Source organism: Rhipicephalus microplus, chromosome 10, assembly GCF_043290135.1.
Source record: "Rhipicephalus microplus isolate Deutch F79 chromosome 10, USDA_Rmic, whole genome shotgun sequence".
Taxonomy (NCBI): Eukaryota; Metazoa; Arthropoda; class Arachnida; order Ixodida; family Ixodidae; genus Rhipicephalus; species Rhipicephalus microplus.
The window spans coordinates 58,628,735-58,642,344 of record NC_134709.1 but is presented as its reverse complement, the minus strand read 5'-3'; positions in this window follow the sequence as shown (position 1 = coordinate 58,642,344).

The following is a 13,610-nucleotide window of genomic DNA, read 5'->3' as shown; positions in this document are numbered from 1 at the left end:
CTCCGCCCTCCTCCGCTTGATTTCTCAACTTGCAGACACGCCGATGAGATAACGAAGGAACTGACGGCGAGCGTGAAAGGGGAGGAACGAGCAGAAGGCGATAACTGTGCACCCTTCTTCCTTATCACCTGAACGTGTTATGCTTCGCTGTGGACAACGCTACAACTAAAAGTTAAAGAACTGTACTATGCTCGGTGACTAACTGTAAACTGACAAACTGGGTTTAGCAAAGACGGACGTCGATGGGCCGAGTGTCGCAATCCGGGTGGAATTACGAATTGCCGAGATCAGGTTACGTGGTTCGACTGTGTACGCCCTGTTTGTGCCTCGTCTTGAGTTGAGCGATGACGCAGTAAGCACTCACTCAAGTCAACGAACGCGTTTCAGTTGCGGGTGCTGTATTGTACAACTTCTGTGTTGCGATGTTATCTTCTAAGAGATGAAACATCCCTGAACATAGTGTGAAGCTCAAAGGGCTGATTTATAGCTGCGCAGTTTTGTGGTGCTATTGGCCACTGAACGTCTCTGGTGTTGCAACTTTCTGCTTCCCAGCTTTACTCCCGGAAAGCCAGAGACGAGAGGCTGGCCATTGTGAGAAGCACGCCATTGCACCGATTTCCTATTGTCATGCATTGGGAAGTATGGTTTGAACTCGACCCAAAGAGGGGATGGGGACTGCAGTGAAGCTTTTCTCTGCTTCTTATGCTTCTTTCAACAGCCAATCTCCGGCACTAATGTGCCACATGTTAGCTCTTCTCAGTAATACGTACAGTGCATTACTCCACTACACTAGCTTCATTTCAAAGACATATATATCATGAAAGAATCATCCGAATCAGCGGCATACCTTACGCGACAACAATGTCGGCAGTTGAAAAAAAAAGAGGAAATGAATTCAGCGCCTTCAGTAGGCCTTCAGCAGTCTCATAACCTAAAACTTTGAAAACTTCGAAACTTAGCCATGCATTCGAGAAGCGTACGGGAGGAGGAGGGGAGAGGGGGTAGTCGAAAGTTTTAAGGCCACTGTCACAATAAATTGGACAGTGGCCTGGGAACTGTTGAGCAGCCCTGTACATTGTGTGTGTGCATATGAATTCAGCCGACACGTCCTGTGAGCTGCGTAAACACTATGGCGCCTCAATATGCGAGTGAACCTGATGATAGTCGACTGATAGCGGTGTAAACGAATTGCGGTTATTCCGTACGAAACGCAATTAAAAAAATGAACCAACTTTCCACCAGTGGTTCCAAGCTTCAAGAAAATGCTGTGCTTTGCAGTCTGCCTCTCTTTACTTTCGGTGTTTTCAACCTCTTTCTTATCTGCTCATTTTAGTTGTGTCTTTTTTTATATATTTGTTTTTTGATCTACTGCTTTTCTTTTCTGTTTTTTCCTTCCTATCTCGCCCTCTCTAGTGTTCACCTCCCCTTTCTGTCTATTTTTTTTCCTGTATTTATTTATATGTCTGTTTCTTTCATTTGCTTTTCTTCTTTCTCTTTTTTGCTATATCGTTTTTGTGTATTCCTTTCTCTATCATCATCTCTCCGTCTATTTCTTTCTCCGACATCACTTTCTTAAGTCTCTCTTTCTTTCCCTCTCCCTGCACTGGTTTCTCGACCATCAGAGTTATTGCGTCCCAGGACGGGGCAAATCACTTCATGTGTTTTGGGAACATCGAAGGAGAAGAAGAATGGGATGAACAGAATACGTTGCTGGTTCCCGATGATAGTCTTTTTTTCACTCTGCATCGTCTCAAACAGCTCCCCCTCTTATAATTATGAAATCAATTAATCTAAAGCCCAGCTATGGCTCAGCCGAAAAGCTCTTACTTGGGAGTTGGGCGGTGCCAGGAGCTTTGAACCTAGCGTCCAATCGTGTCTCTGAGCGATGCTTCTCAATCAAACTGTGCAGAATATGCCAATGTTTGATACACCTAAAGGACACTGAAGAGAAACAATGACTTTTCAGATTGACACTGCACTCTGAGAACCCTACTGTCTAACGTCTCACCAACATAAGTTCATTATTACCGGACAACAACAAGGTCGAAGTTTCGTTTTTAAATTTTGCGCCGGAATGTGCGCACGTGACGTCAAAAACATCAAAATGCTTTTTTTTTTATTTGCGCAACATTGGCTCTGTGAAATTTTCTGAAACTTTGAGTGCTAGGTTCACGGCACCCTTGCATGAAAATATCTTTATGCATTAGAGACTATGCAGGATACAGCAGACGCCATCGAAATCTGTGCCATCACAGGGTTTTCATGCGGGAATCTCAAGGTGGCGTCTCAACCTACATTTTTTTTCGCGCGTTTTCTAGCTTACTATGCATCGTGTGCCACGGTAAAAGTCGTGTTTTCGGGATTGGGAAATCGTACTTTACTAATACGAAAAAATAGTTTTGCTTTTTAGAGTTCTTTGAAGAAGAACGTGCTGCAGTGTATTCTCCGCAGAACTCCTCAGGGCGCTGTTTTTTATACCCAACATAGTTTTTATTGGTGTGAGTATTTCTTGTTGGGTCCAGGAGTACTGTAACAATGGCGCTCTTCGTTTATGGGTGTGCGTTTTAGTCGTTTTAGAGTATGATTAACAGAGATGAGCACACAGAGAGCTTAACACCATGAATTGTCAAGTGGTAAAAAAAAAGTGAGCTGAAAGTCGATACTAAAACGACGGAGTGCATTTGGATAAATCGTCGAAAAAAAAGTTCACTTGCACATAAATGCCTGCCTGAACACATCAACGTAACCATGGCACTGCAAAGAAGGGACGCATGGCCTCTTATTAGATATATCTTTTTTATATTACCATGAATAGAGCCTAAGTGATATCATATTATATTAAGCATAGTTTTCATAATGATTTTAATGCAACACCCACTTTTTTTTCTGTTTTTAATGTTACCCTCCTCTCTTTGGCAATGTAGCTGCTGCCTTGCGCAGAGCACGCCCGAATGACTGGGAACTATATATATAGTCTTAGAACCTTCCCATGCGATTACGTACTCGACGCGAACAGAGCATAACAGTTATTTCTTGGCCATACGCGACCGCTAGCGATAACTCTGGAATCTTTTAAAGACAACGCGCTGGACCCCTTGTCAGATTACCGACGGCTAACACTCTGTTCGCCGCTATTGTCAGCAGTGCGTGTTGTAGAGTCACACTTCGTTCTGCAGGGTGGAGGTCCGCCCAAATTAAAAGTTACTTCACAGCTCTGCGACACGGGTAAATGTGCTGCTTCGTCCACACTTCAAACGTCCCCTGAGGTGCCGACCCCAGCCCAAACGCAAAGAAGACGACGCAAACGAAAATCTTTATCATCTATTCAGCCACGGAAAGCGAAACTGCAGCAAGAACACCGGTTTCTGCCGGAAAACAACAGGCGAACCAAGGCTGTGAAGCACGATGACCTACCGCCTGCACCAATCGTGTTCCGGCAGCCCAAAGAGAAGCCAACAATACGCGAATCATCAGTAGAAATGCGGAATGCTGGCTGGCAGCATATACGGCCGGGTCGCCACCTTCAACCACCGGAGCAACTGCGACTAGCTTTGGCACGTCTATTTTGCCTTCGAAGACGCTGCTCGAACCTGGTTCGAGAATCATGAACGAAACATCACAACGTGGGACATTTCTCGCACCAGGTTCCTCGCCCCATTCGCTAGTGTTGTCTGCGAGAAGCAAGCCAAAGCTCTTTTCGAAACCCGTGAGCATCTGCCAAATGGGAACGTGGTGGTCTTCACGGAAGACATGACTAGATTGTTCCGCCCCGAAGACTTCTAAATCGCTAAGGACAAGAAAGTTCGCCTCCTCCTGCGAGGAGTAAAGAGGGAGCTCTTCACGGACCTGATGCGGAACTCGCCAAACAGTCTCCAAGAATTTGTGCTGGAAACGACGACAATCGAGAAGAACCAGGACATGCGTAACAAGCAGTATACACTCGCCCGTTCGACGCCTCATTTTACCAACATCCAAGGCTCTGCTCTGCTGACCTGCGTGAAATGATCCGAGTTATCATGCGGGAGGAGCTGCGCTATTGTTACACTCGCCACAACCTAAAGTAGACTCGATTACCGACATTGTTATTCAAGGAGTCTGGCAAGCCTTAGGAATTGCCGAACCTCCGCAGCCTCATCAGGATGCTATGACCTACGCTGCTGCACTCCGTCGTATTGTTCCTGCTCCACGCGAACGTGAAGACACCACGTCGCTGCAGTTGCGTCGTAACTGACTTGAAGGACTCTTCAGGACGCCTCGCATGGTGGAATCTCGACTTCACCGTCGTTTAGAAGTCCGGAAGAAAACACTCCGACGCCAACTGTCTGTCTTGTGCCCCCGTCGACCCACCGCTGCAGGACGACCAGGATGAGGACTGCTTCCTGGGAACCGTAAGTGCCTACGACTTTTGCCGAACAACCGCGGGTCGACACGGAACTGCGGGGCCTCGTGGAATACCTGGAGGACAGGACGGCCGTTGTTCCAAAAGTACTTAGGTGAGGATTGGCGTCATTTTCATTGTAAAACGCCCCGACATGGTAGTCTAGTGGTTATGGCACTCGACTGCTAATCATGAAGTAGCGGGACCGAATACGGCCTTCGGCGTCTGCGTTTTCGATGGAGGCTAAAATGTTTGAGTCCCATGTACTTAGATTTAGGTGCCCGTTAAAGATCCTCACGTGGTCGAAATTTCCGGAGCCCTCCACTACGGTGTCTCTCATAATCATCTCGTGGGTTTGCGATGCTGAACCACCGATATTATTATTTCTTTAAAAACTAAGTCCTCCTAAAAAAGAACCTCGCACCGGCCCGGGCCAACTACCGTCTTGACGACCACCAGAATTTCCGGTGGCCCTGGACGGCGACCAGCAGAGCCTTCGGAATTTGTTTAGCGTAAGTGTCCATAAGTCTCATCTTTAGTCTGCGATTCTTTAAATATTACTCTGCTTCAGTTTCCCTTGCAAGTACAATTTTGGGGTCAGCCATGGTGGCTCAGTGGCTACGTTCCTCGGCTGATGACCCGAAAATCGCATGTTTGATTCTGAGCATGGCGGCTGTATTTTCAGTGGAGGCAGAATGCTGGAGGTACGTATTGTACTTAGGTCCACGTTAAAGAACCCCAGGAAATCTAAATTTTCGGAGCCCTCCACTACAGCGTCCCTAATAATCATATCGTGTTGAAATCCCATATATTAGATTTTGTTGCGCGTCCGCAGCAGCCGTACTGACGTGGCCTGTCATTAGGGAGCTTTAGAATGGCGCACCGCGAGCTCTTACGGGGCCGTCGCTGCCAGTGAGCATGCGTCGTAACGCGAGTCGGCGTTTGCGTTCGCGGACCACACGCAGAAAATCTTAAATTGCATGCGGCGATCGCGGCCCACATGTGGCCCGCAAGCGCTGGATTCGAGGCTCCGGTGTCGCTGCGATCGTGCGTTGCGGTTTGCAGCAGGGCAAACGCTATTCTAAAGCTCATATGGCACCCGCTACGCCCGCAACGCCCGCAGCGCTTGCAAACGGTATTCTAAGCTCCCTATTGAAAATGGCTAGCAGGCTGCGTCCGTATGGCTGCTGCAGACGTGGAACTAAATCTATCATCAGCTGTAGTTCTATATAAAAGACGATTTTGTGACAGTGCAACATTCTACGTGATCGATCTTGCGCTCACATGCTTTAGTAACGAGGTTTTTTTTAAAAAGGAAATGGTGTTATCGCTTTCCATTATACGTTATTGTGGTGACTATGTAGTAGATTCTTGTATCAGTCGAGGCTTTTCTCTGGCGGTGCTCCGAGAATCTACGCAGGGGCATAGGCAGATTTTTTTTTTGAGGGTAGGCGGGGCACTTTTTTCTAATGATTCCTCTTCCCTCAGTATGTCATGGATAAAAAATTGAGGGGGGGGGGCAACACGGGCCCGCTGTGAGACCCCCTGACTACGTCACTGACTCTGCCTAATGGCGATAGTCAATGCCAAGGCAAAAGCGCTCACCGTCAGCGCGAGTGGTGTTCCTTCACTAAGAAACCGAAGAGGACAACACTCTAGAAGGTTCACGATAGGTGAACGTATTGCACAGTTCGCAGTCTTTGCTATACATATCCCACGGCCTCACGTAGTATCCGATTGTCGTATTTTTTCATATATAAATAAACAAAATAAATCGGCAGTTCCAATGTACCTGGGCATCGACGTTATGCGAAGCATGCGGAGGAAAAGTGACCATGTTGCAATTTTTTTATTGAGCTAAACGTCATGAAATGACGCTAAATATACGTGCAATTCTTGCACGCACAGACATATGTTGAAGAGTGGCGGATGTTAATATAATCAGTTGTTTGCACTTGCGAAACGATGCCAACTGGAACATGCGTATTAGCAACACCAGAAGCTGCTGATATGAAGCGCTGGTGCTCACGGGGATGTTGGCCCTGGACACTGCTACATGAATAAACTTCAGCGCATGGCAAACAATTACAATTGACGGTAACTTGACGTGACGGCTGTATCAAAGAAGTACATATTTAATGTTTATAAGATTGGGAAGGAAGCACTGACACCACTGTTAACATTTTACGAAGATTGGCGTCTATTTGAAAAGTAGTTACGAGACATGGCATAGCTCTGTGGTAAAATGCTTCATTGCCACACAGAATGCTTGGGTGCAGCTGGGACGCTCACATTTATTCTTTGCAATCGTCAGGTCGACGCTAACGATGTCGGGTTTTCTTCACGCTCGCACGTTAAAATTGCCCGTGTGTGTTCTCGTCGTTCCTGAGTATAGATACTAAGTGGCAATTACCTGTGGCACATACCCGCAAACCAGCGCCACATACCCGCTCGTGGGTGTGTGCCACTGTATAGCGGGAGAGAGAGAGAGAGAGAGATAAAGATGCAAGGAAAGGCAGGGAGGTTAACCAGACGCACATCCAGTTTGCTACCCTGCACTGGGGAAGGGATAAAGGGGAGAAAAGAGGTTGCAGAAAGATGAGAAGGTACGCACAATCACGAGCACACTCGGGGAGCACACACAGTCTACAGGCGGTCACTCAGGTTTGTTGACTTTAGGTAAAGTAGCAGTGCTTTAGTTGCTTTCTGCGCAACCGAAGCACATGCCCAAGGTCCTAGTATCTTCTGCACACAAAATGGTTCGGGGTCAAGTCGATTCAAAACCATCCGGAGCTGGCATCGCTGAGTGTCGTAGCAAGCGCAGCTGCACAGGACGTGTTCGATGGTCTCTTCAGCTCCGCAGTAGTCGCATGTAGGAGTGTGTGCCATACCAATGCGAAAAGAGTACACCTTTGTAAATGCAACACCCAACCAAAGGCGGCATAACAGTGTCGCATCAGAGCGGGAAAGTTGTGATGGTAGCTTTCGCTTGAGCGAAGGATCCAGTTCATAAAATTGACACCTTTGGAAGCTGGTAGACGACCAGAACGTGCGTGTGAGATCTCGAGCCAGCAGGTAAAGTTGTCTTGCTGCATCATTCCTTGATAGAGGAATCGGGACTACACGGGTTTCTTCATGGGCTGAGCGGGCTGCATCATCAGCTAATTGATTTCCGGTAATACCGATATGTGCAGGTAGCCATTGATATATAATATCATGCCCTCGTGCAAGAGCTTCATGATGGCAATGTCTTATTTCTTGTACCAGTTGGTCATGACTCCTCCTACGCATGGCAGACTGCAAACTCTGAAGCGCTGCCTTCGAATCACAAAATATGACCCATTTTCCTGGACGTTCTTGAACGAGATATTGTAAAGCAGCCCTTATAGCAGCAAGCTCTGATGCCGTAGATGTAGTCATATGCGACAACTTAAACTTGATTGTCATTTCTGCAGCCGGAATTGCAGCGGCACCTGATGAGCTGCTGGACGAGACGGACCCATCAGTGTATAGCTGCATTCGGTCTAAGTAAAACTCATGTAATAATAGCAGTGTTGCTTGCTTCAATGCTACTCTGGAGTGACTGCTTTTCTTTTTGGTTCCCGGAATTTCTAGACGTGTTTGCGGCTGGTCGAGGCACCACAAAGGACATGCCGTTCTCGCAGCTGGCGTATATCCTGATGGAATGCTGTTTAGGTGCTTGGCTATGACGTCTGAAAACGTAGCACGTGGTCTTCCGGAAGGTAGAAGGGCCAAGTGGTGGTCGGGGACACGGCTAGCATGTCGAATGTGCGCTCTGAGGCAATCCACAACTATATATGTCCTGACCGGATGGTCTTTGGCAAGCATGATTGTGGCATACGTAGAAGCGTATCGGGGCAGTCCTAGGCAGATACGCACTACCTGACCCTGCTAACTCTCCAATGAATGAGTATTCGATTTGCAAGTGTTAGTCAGTACCGGCAAGCTGTAGCGCAATAGACCCAGAAATAGGGCCCTGTACAGCTGTAGCATGGAGGCCACAGAAGTTCCCCATGCTTTACCGCACAAGAATTTCATGATATGCACAATATATAGCAGTCTCTTCTTCAAGTACGCACAATGTGGGCTCCACGAAAGACTTCTTCCGATTATTATGCCCAGGAAACGATGCGTCCGTGCATATTTGACACTCTGCCCATTGATGTAAACAGGGTATGGCATCATTGGTTTGCGTGTAAACGCCATCAACGCGCACTTCACAGTTGATATATTTAGGCCTTGTTTCTGAAGGTAGGCTGTTGTGAGGGTTGCAGCCCGCTGTATTCGTGCACGCACCTGAGGGCGAGTAACTGCAGCACTCCAGAGGCAAATATCATCGGCGTATATGGATAGGCACACCGACTTTGGCAGAACCTTCACCAGACCAATGAGGGCCACATTGAACAATGTGGGGCTTAAAACACCTCCCTGAGGTACTCCGCAGTCGGTGTAATGTTGGGCAGTTGTACCCTCATATGTTTGTACAAAGAAACCTCTGCCAGTTATATAATCTTTTATCCATTTAAACATTCATCCACCAGTGCCCATTGCTGCGAGAGAAGTGAGGATGGCATCGTGAGCTACATTATCAGATGCACCCTTCACATCAAGAAAGAGTGCCACTGATATGCGCTTGCGACTTTTTTCTTGTTGAACAAATGTCGATAAGTCAAGCACACAGTCGATGGAGGAGCGGCCCCGACGAAAGCCTGCCATGCAAGAAGGGTATTTGGTGTATCGTTCCAAGTACCACTCGAGACGAAATAGAACCATTCTTTCCATCACTTTTCCGAGGCAGCTTGCGAGGGCAATAGGGCGATACGCTGTCAAGTCCAATGGTGATTTTCCCAATTTCAAAAGTGGTATTATTCGACTTATTTTTCATTCTCGGGGAACACTGCCGCTGAGTCAGGAGTTGTTGAAGCATGTTAAAAGTTCTTTTCTGGCTTTTTGTCCAAGGTGTCCCAACGCACTATAAGTAATACCATCAGGACCTGGCGATGACATGCGCTTATAAGCGACTAACGCACCTTCCAGTTCTTCCATGGTGAATGGAATGTCCATTTCTGGTAATCGCGTCTCAGGAACGATAACGGCGTCGATGCTCTCGTTCATGATATTGTAGCGAAACGTCGGGGTTGTTCAAAGTTAGGCGCATCGGACGACCAGGGAGACGAATAAGTGTGGGTGAAACTCCGCGGAGGCAATCGATGAGACGTCAGCACGATGATTTCGGGGAGCACTCATTGGGGGTTTATTTAGCTAACACAACTTCAATTTACAAAATGCACTAGGTCACAAAGACAAAACATAGAAAATGGTGACATACCCCTAGGCCTGCATGGCCTGGTCTCCCGTGGCGAGATCCGCTGTTTACCCCGACTCCGCTCACTTTTCAAGTTCAAACATCCTCTTTTTAACCCTTGGTCGAACAAAGAGTCTTCACAAAAACCAATCACATGTTGGGACTCGCAGCATCACAACCAATCACAGAAACACTTTCATAAAAGGCACTACAGTTGTAAAAACCTCCTTACCAAATGAAACACGCAAAGGGATAAGTTCTCCGCACGGGACACTCTCTCCCATACCAGGCCGTGCTGCCTCCTTCGGCCGACTACCGTCGGCGGCCGTTCCCACGCTCGGGCCCCGTAAGTTCTTTCATTAACTGTTGCTTCCTAGAAGCGTCCTTAAGAGCGATGGGTACACCATTGCTTACCAGGTGTACATGCGACAGCGAGGCGCCCCGACATCCTAACAACAGCGCGAGAGAATATGGTCGTTTACCTGCCGCCACTATGTATCGGTCAGGCTAAGTGGTCGCGTCCCCATGTCATTCTCAATGACACGCGTGCCTGTTAACAATGGCTTAGACTCAGACGGTGGCGCCGGACCTGCCTCTTGCTAGACGCTTTTCCGAGTAAACTTTCCCCTTCTAATCCCGAACGGGGCGACCTTGACTGCTCCGTTTGTAAGCCGTAAAAGAACAAGATTCTCCGCGAAACCTTGCTCTCGCGACACCTCCCCCCCTACGAAAAAGAGTGCCCCACTCGTTTTATCTGCAAAACACGACAATAAATAGACTAATTATACAAAAAGGTTTTGCATTCAACAAGTGTGTGAGATGCTTATTTAAAGACACTTATGCATGTGTATAACAGGTGAGAGGCTTTAAAAAAATTACATAAAAACAACAGATGAAAAGCAAAACAAAATCATTGGACACAGAAATATATGGGTCCACTCGTCGGTACTGCAATACAATTCAGTGTCCGTTTCGTAAGCACTGACATTCTGTTGTGCGTTGTTATTACTTGAAAATGTCTTCCAGTCCGAGTAAAGTTCAGTGTCCGTGTCGTAGATTTCGCACTGCTGTACTGGAACACTGGTCTGTGTCCCGCGCACACAATGTTGCAAACGGAGTTCCTGACCCACTCGCGAACCGCACTCGCGCACATCACCATTGGAGCCGCACTCGCGCACAACACTTTGATGCAATCCGTGGTCATCTCTCCTTGCACTGCACTCGCGCACAACACTTCGATGCAATCCGTGGTCATCTCTCCTGGCACTTCCCTCGCGCACATCACCCCTGAGATCGCGCACCTCATGATTATCATATTTGTGAAGAAGCTTTGTCGTCTTCCCTTTCGCCCGGGAGGGAGTCCACAAGTACACCAAGTCGCCCTGATGATAAACAGCACTTCGTCGCCTAGCATCATAGCTGCGCTTGTTCTTCTCCTGCTGACGCTTCTCCCGTTCATTTACTATTTTTCGAGCCTGCCGCAGCCTGCGGGCCACTTTCATTGCATCCAGGGTGTAGTCGAATCCGCGTTGCGCGCCCGACCCTACATCCACCGGTAGTGTCGGTTCATGTCCGTGAAGAAGAAAGAAGGGAGTGAATCCAGTCGTCTCGTGGGTGCAAGAATTGTATGCAAATAGAACGTACGGTAGGAATTCATCCCAGTCGCGGTGGTGTGAGGAAACGTACATGCTGAGCATGTCAGCCAACGTGCGGTTAAAACGCTCGCACAAGCCGTTGGCCTATGGGTGGTATGCTGTTGTGGTGGCATGCTCGCTACCCACGAGCCGGAATATTTCTTCGGTCAAGTTGGCGACAAAGTGCTGCCCACGATCGCTTATTACTTTCTCCGGGGCACCATGACGTAGGACGATTTGTTCGACGAAAACTCTGGCTGCTTCTGCGGCAGTGGCCGCTGGACACGCGACAGCCTCGACCCATTTCGTATGGTAGTCGGTAATCACGACGATGTAGCGGTTCCCTGCTTTGGATTTAGTGAAAGGCCCAATGAAGTCCATGCCCACCTGCTGAAAAGGTCGACCTGCAGGTGGGATCGGTTGGAGGAAACCGACCGGCCTCCTCGGTGGTTGCTTTCGTGTCTGGCAGTCGGGGCAGGAGAGAACGTACTTGCTTATGTACGAGAACATCTTCGGCCAGAAATATCGACAACGAACTTTCTCCCATGTGCGCTTGACACCTAAGTGGGCTGCCGTGGTGGCGTCATGGCAGTACCTTAGAATCTCAGATCTCAAGCACTTGGGGACAACGAGCGCAGCACGATCCTCCTGAAACCCTTTCGCCCTTCGATACAGTACACCGTCGATCAACCGAAAGCTCCGTGCCGTTATTTTAGTTTTCCTGACAACGGGCGCATCCGGGTGCTCGAGGTGCTGCATCATTTCTTTCATCCATGGGTCTGCCCTCTGCTTTTTTCCAACATCCACCTGATCCAGAACCAGCAACGGTAAGAGGTTTTCTTCGCTTACAGGCACGGGATCATGAGGAAGGCGGGAAAGCGTGTCGGCATTTCTATTCTTGAGGCCAGGGCGGTGTCACAACGTTTCTGTACCGTTGGCTCGTGTGGGGACTGTGAGAAGCTGACCTTCCGACAATGGGCCGATGGGGCGGCCGGGCTGGCCCCCTAGGCCCGGCCGTTCTCGTTTCCCGAAGGATTAGGCTGCACATTCTGATTGCCTTGGAGCTCAGCCTCATCGTTCCTGTCATCTCGGAACCGCTGCCAGCACTGTTGTGCTATGTGACCTATGCGGCGGCAAATCTGGCATCGGGGACGCCCGTCGTTGGCACGGGAAGTTCTCTGAGGCCAAGGCATTGGGGGGCGACGCACCTCGTCTTCGATGCCTTTTAGCCGGTCAGACAGCAAGGCAACCGAGTCCGCAATCGTTTTCAGGTCTCTCTCGCGGTCGGCAGCTTCCCGCGGGCAACGCAATTCGGCCGCGGCGCAAGTGGCGACACACGTAGGAGGAGGGTGCCCTGTCGCTGCGGCGGGTGCGAACCCTACAGGAGGCGCGACGTTTTGCATCCACGACTGCGATCCGGTGGAATACTGGATGCCAATCGGTTGTAGCCCCGACACACGGCTCATCAAAGCTGCCAGATTTATGCGTTGTAAAATTTGGAGGAATGCAGTGCAGCTCTCCGGGTTTGCGATTATCATTTTCTCCAGAACATCTGGACGTAACCCGCATATAAGGTGCCGCAACCGCTCATCTTCCGTCATAGACGGGTTCACTCTTGCACACAGCTGTACGACGTCATAGTAGTACTGCTCGGGGGTTTCGGACGGCAATTGAGTGCGGTTTTGTAGCCGCAAATAGGCGATCTCGACCGAGTGGCGACTCGTAAAGGACGTTTTTAGTAGCGTCGCCCATTCTTCCCATGTATTAGGGGCACCAGTTAGAATTGGAGTATTGTGCCACTTTTTCGCATCTCCGTCTAAAGCCAGATATAGAAATTTCACCTTCGTGGCTTGGTCCCAATGATTAAGCGATGCTACATGTTCGTAGCAAAGTAGCCACTCGGAAATAGATTCCTCCGGCGCACCTCTAAAGACTGGTGGCCCGATGAATGGTTTAGCTTGGGGGGTAGACATAGCAGAGAAGAAGGTATGGGGTTCCGTCATAGCGGAGCTGTCAGAGGTAGGTTCCTTATATTTGTTGTTGACTCGGGGCATAATTTCAGAGCGGGACTATCGTTACCGAGCAACCTCCACCACTTTGTAGCGAAACGTCGGGGTTGTTCAAAGTTAGGCGCATCGGACGACCAGGGAGACGAATAAGTGTGGGTGAAACTCCGCGGAGGCAATCGATGAGACGTCAACACGATGATTTCGGGGAGCACTCATTGGGGGTTTATTTAGCTAACACAACTTCAATTTACAAAATGCACTAG